Genomic DNA, 5933 nt, shown 5'->3' with positions numbered 1-5933 from the left:
GTCCTTGGTTTAAACTAAGTTGTGCTTTGGTAAGTAGTTGAGGAAGTTTGTTTAAACTGACAGTTGCTCTCTATGTGCTTTAGAGTTTTACCTAAATGTCACCAAATTAAAGCCTCTAATGAACATATTGCCACTTAGTAACTGGTATACAATTTATCACAAGATTAATTTTACAGGAAATATTAATTTACTAAGCTTTATTAAATTTCTTAATACATGTAATAACTCTAAGTGAAATTTAAAACAGTTGTAACTTTTAGAACATATCTTAGTTACCTTTGGGGGTGTTTTTTAAAAAATTGTTATTTTAAATTTAGGAATTAAAATTAATGCTATTATAGTGCCTCTAGAGGGCAGTATTAAATTATTTGAGGCTATTAACTCACAATTTTTTAAAGCAAGTCACTATTTGGAGAAGGGACAGTGAAAATGGAGGAAGTACTATTCTATTTGTGACCTTGTTCATGGATGCAAACGCATGGGAGATCCAACAACCGAATCTACAAGTGCCTTGGGGAGGCATTCTTAAACTGAGCTTCTTATCTGCTTTCTAATAAAAGACTTGCTCAATTTTCCTATTAAGGTTTAATGGGCTGTTATTGGCACATTCAAAATAGGGCAACTTTTTTTCCAGTAAGCATTGTTTCCATGCAAACAGCAGTAGAAAACCCAGTTTGAGTGAGATTTCATAGCTTTTACACTTGCAATTTGAAACATGGATTTAAAAACATACCTAATGAGTTAATAGTTGTTATAATAATTTAAAGCATCAGATCCCAATATATATACTTCTTATGTGATCTTTTATTCTGTTTTGAAAACACGTATACACATACAGTTGAACATACATGTGCATATATGTATACTTTCTTAGATTTTTAATGAAGCATGATGAAAAGTGAATATGAAAATTAAAGCTCTCACTGATCAGTGTCACTTAGCTTTAGTCTTTTTCTTAAAAAATCATGATGCATCCTTGAAGCACAAAGGGAGACTCTGGAAAGCAGAGTGACTTGGCTTGCTCAAGTAGAGAACTATAATTTACAGTTTTTCATTTCCGTTCTTTTCTTTGTAGATATATCTTTCCAAAGTTATAAAGTCAATTTGATTTCTCCTGAATAATCCTGTCATATCCCAAGGTGATGAAAGAAGAGTCGCGGCCCTAGCTGCTTTCCTGTGTTCGAGTGGGTTGGAGGAGTCAGGTTTATTCTTCTTGTTGTTGATATAAAAGGTGGGATCAGAGCTGCTTTAGTCATTCCTCTGCCATTCTCTTTGGGAGTGCAGAATATATGTTCCTTTGTACAATCTGCTTCTAAATCGAACACAGAATCTGAGGAAGAGTTTTGTATTTCTCTCAATATATTTTGTGAAGGAAATATTAAATATGCTCTTTAAAGTTTTAGAAGTCATGCTTAATTTAAAATGTAGTACATAAATGTCAATTTTAGTTAAAAAAAACTTAATTTGTTGACAGAGTTTATATACCTCACAAATCTTGCTACTCTATATTTGAAAAGTATTGTGAATATTTAATGAAATCTTACAGCATCTGTGGGAAATGAACTTTGTTAAAATAGAATTATACCTGCTTTAAATTTTAAAACAGAAGTTTAGAGTCAAAAGTGACTTTTGTAAGGTTACACAGAGATTAACATTAATAAAACTAAGAAAAAATTTCTAAATTTATATTTAAATTTTCTTATTGAACAGTACTCTTCCATATTGGAAAGTAGTTTTCTTGTGAAAATAAAGGAAAAATAAGAAGTTGGGGCCGGAGACATGGCTCAGTGTTTAAGAGCACTGGCTGCTTCTGCAGAGAGCCTGGCTTGATTCCCAGCACCCATACGACTGCTAACAACCACCCATAATGCCAGTTCCAGGGGAATCCGAAGCCCTCTTCTGACCTCCGTAGGCATTGCACAACACAGGTATACTTACATACATGCAGGCAGTATACTCATACACATAAAATAAAATAATACATAAAATATTAAAAAAATCAAAGTCCATTTGCTTCCAACTTTTATCTAAATGAGGAGGCTTCCCAGAATGCAGCTCTGCCTGTTTCCCTGGAGTCAGGCATGTTCTTCTTCCACTCTTCTCTCTGGTCAGTTGTTCAAATTATGCAAAACCACAGTATTTGTGGTCTATTCTCCTAAGATGTTTTTGCTTCTGTTTATGAGCTAACAGTTTTGTCTCAGAATAAGCTATGTGGGCACATGAAACTGGATTTATGAGCATGATCAATCAATGTAAGCCTCTTTTGATATTTTTGATATTCTTCGATGTTATTGGTTTGAGTGTTCCGGGAAATTTCCTAATTTGGAACCTAGAATTAAAACCTCTTGCCTGCTCCCCTGGCACAGAAAAAACATAATGCACCCTGGTTCAACCAAGACAGACCTTTGGGGATTACCTCTGATTTGTTCTGTGTTTCTGCTCATTGCACACACCTGTGCACACTCCATTTTGTGGACCTTCTAGAGATAGTATGTCTTGTGGAATGTGCTCAGGTCCAGCAATAATAAAGTTCTTTGAGCAAACAGATCTTTTACTGACCAATTTCTTTACTTGTTTTCTTACTTCCTGGTTCTCTCTATTACTATATCACACCCCTGCTTCTGTCACCATTGTTTATCAAATTGTGACACAACTTGACATCACAAACTCCCATTAACTATGCTCCCATTTCAATTAACAACTCAGGTAAATTTCCTTCTGCCATATTATATTTACCTTTAACACAAATTGGGTCATTATGTATCAAAAATTCTGAACATTCAACCCATAGTTCAAGGTTCTATACCACTGGGTATCCAAAGGCATCTTGGGTATCAATACTGGGTGCCCCATAATCAGAAAACACTTACCTATCCAGAACATAAACTCATCATCTCTAACCCAAAACCTGTCTTTATTTCATTTATGTATAATAAAGATCATCCCAATTTACTAGGTTTGCACAAACTTGAAAGTATCACTGTCTTCAAACCAGAACGTCTCATCACGTCTGAAGTCCCATTTCTTGAATCCAACCACTGTTGTCTTCCTGATTCTGGCTCACCAATATCTCTTGTTTGAATAATTCTATCATTTCTCACAATAAAATGAAAGTGACAAAAGCAATCATTTTTTAAAAGTCTTTAGAGAAAACTTAAATATATATTTATTTTATGTGTACGAGTGTATTGCCTGCATGTGGGTAGGTGCACCCATGTTGTACAATGCCACGGAGGTTAGAAGAGGGCATCATATTCCCTGGAACTGGAGTTATAGATGGTTGTTAGCTGCCATATGGGTGCTGGGAACCCAACTGTGGTCCTCTGCAAGAGCAGCCAATATGCTTAACTGCTGAACCATTTCTCCATATCCCTCCAGTGGAAGCTTTAGCAGTTAGGATGTAGTCTACATCCTTAACATAGCTCCTAAATTCCCTTTTCATTGAGTTAAACACAGTCCAGATGCTAGCAAGATTACTATCTATGATGAAAAATTATATTACCTAATAGTATCATTTTACCAGAAAATTATTTTTGTCATGACTTTAAATTGGTGAGAAATTTAAATTGTGGTATCAAGTAATATCCATTTGCCAAAACCTGTTACCTTATCATGGTTTTTACACATTTGTTTTCATATGTATCCAAGTAGATCCCATCCTTTCCTTGGTTTTCCCTTTGTTAGTTAGCTTTTATTTAGGCATTTGGTTTAGCTTAGGTATAATTCTTGTAGGATGTCTACATCATCCAATGGATTATCTGGGGGTTGTAACTATATGCATTTATACCATTCTGCTTTCTTTTTAACACATAATTATCATGTCTTCATTTACTACTAACTATATCCCCAAATAGACTCAGCTTTAATAGGTCAAGGGCTCTATCCCTCCTGTTCATACTTGTGTCTCCAGTTCTGGACATAATTCTTGGAATCATTTTATACTCAACTAATTTTTTTCAATGATTGATTATGGAAAGTACATCTTATGGTTATAAGCTTTTATGTCACATAGTTTCTTTACAGAAAAAAGATTCTTGTGCATTTTCTGATTTTTCAAATTATGTCACGATATATAGAAAAGTTATAAAAAATATACAGGATATGCTTTGCTTGAATTATTTGAGACCAAGTTGTCAAATCCATGCCTTATTACACCTGTCTTAGTTCTTTGGCACTTCTATAACAGAATTCCGTAGATTTGGCAGTATATAAGCAACAAAAATTTGTTTCCCATAGTTTGTGAGGTTGGGACATCCAAGATCAAGGTGCCAGCAGATTTGATGTCTGTTAAGGCCCCGTGCCTCATAGGTGACAACTTCTGCGTGTCTTCACATAGAAAAAGGCCAAAGGGAGTTCTTTAACTTTATTTTATAAGAACTCTAATCCCAGGTCTGGGAAAGTAGATAAAGGCAGAGCATTTATCTAACATGTGGGAGTCCCTGGGTTAGATACCCTAGCATGTAATAGTAATGTTATCAATAATAATAAAAATAAATAATTTTAAAAAGGAAGGAAAATAAGAACACTAATTCCATTAGTGAAGGTTTCATCCTCATGACCTAATAATCACTTCCTAAAGTTTTCCTGTCTTAATACTAACCTCTTGGGGAGTAAGTTTCAACATATGAATTTTGTGAGTACACAATTATTAGGCCATAATGACTTCTGCTTTCATATAGCATATATTTACTAAAGACATGGACATTCCTCTGCATCACCACAATGTAAACACCTAAACCTGGAAATGAACATTGAAATATTACTGCTCTCTAAACTTTCAGAGCACTTTCAAGTTTTAACAAATGTACTGATACATATCAGCTCATGCATGGAATAGTAGTGTTCATCACTAGAAGAGACCCAGATCTACCTTCTCAACACTAAGCCTCTGAGTTAACTGACCCTGGAGCTACCTTAGTTCATGGAACTTTTCTAATAGTCATAATACATTTCTACACTACTGAGATAATTTGAATTGGCTTATTTTTTAACTTGAAAATAAGAGAAATCTATTTGAAAATGATATTTATACACTTATTGGCCATTCAAGATTTTTGTAATATATATTCATTCAAAAGTTGCTATTCCAAAAATTTGTGAAGCATAGTTAATATTCATTTTATGTATTTCTCAGCAATAGACAGAGTTTGAGGCATAATAACTGTTTAACAAATATCATCTTATTAGCTATAGTATTTTTGAACCTTACTAGGATTATCTGTTTTGCCCTTTTATTGAAAATTAAATATTCTGCCCCGCATGGTGGTACACGCCCTTAATCCCAGCACTTGGGAGGGAGGCAGAGGCAGGCAGGTCTCTGTGACATCAAGGCCAGCTTGGTCTACAGAGCAAGTTCCAAGCTATCTGGAGCTACAAGGAGATTCTGTCTCAAAAACAAAATCATCAAAAAATGAATATTCCATATATTTCCATTACTAAACAATCAAAGTGAAAAGCCACTAATTATTTCTGCATTATTGGCAGAGGCATAGATAACTGGAGTTGCTAAAGTAATTGTGATTGTAGAAAAGTATGAGCATCCGAAGTGACTAAGGTGGTCCTTTCTGGTTGAGTACAGGACAAACACCAGTCACTATGGATATTATTGGCTATAAAGAGTTGTTCTTTGTTGGCCTCTTGTTTTGATCCTTGAATGAAACAGAAAATCATTTTTAATGAGAATTTAAAGATTTTTAACAACACTGATTTTGTAGTTTTGACCTTATCCTAACTTCATTACAGAAGTTAGGATTTGGGAAGGTTTCCTTAAGTCATATTCACATATGAATAATGCAAGAGGTTGGGTTACTCAATCTCCAGGTCATTTCAAAGGAATTACATGTATTTCCACACATGCAGTATCAGAAAAAGAACAATATCAGGCTTCTGCAGTGACTATAGGAATTCAACTCTTCAAAGAAGTGAAGCTCAAA

General features: G+C 34.5%; 1 non-coding gene across 1 annotated transcript; it reads left to right on the top strand.

The window, feature by feature from the left end:
- Nucleotides 1-5448: 5448 nt before the first annotated feature.
- On the top strand, nucleotides 5449-5580 carry LOC115069640. The gene has a single exon (XR_003848894.1). It is a non-coding gene; the product is annotated as a small nucleolar RNA SNORA66 (small nucleolar RNA).
- Nucleotides 5581-5933: the final 353 nt, after the last annotated feature.

This window comes from Nannospalax galili, unplaced genomic scaffold (assembly GCF_000622305.1).
Source record: "Nannospalax galili isolate Female #2095 unplaced genomic scaffold, S.galili_v1.0 scaffold173, whole genome shotgun sequence".
Lineage (NCBI taxonomy): Eukaryota > Metazoa > Chordata > Mammalia > Rodentia > Spalacidae > Nannospalax > Nannospalax galili.
The sequence above is the reverse complement of the archived record's forward strand: the minus strand, read 5'-3'. Positions and strand labels throughout refer to the sequence as shown.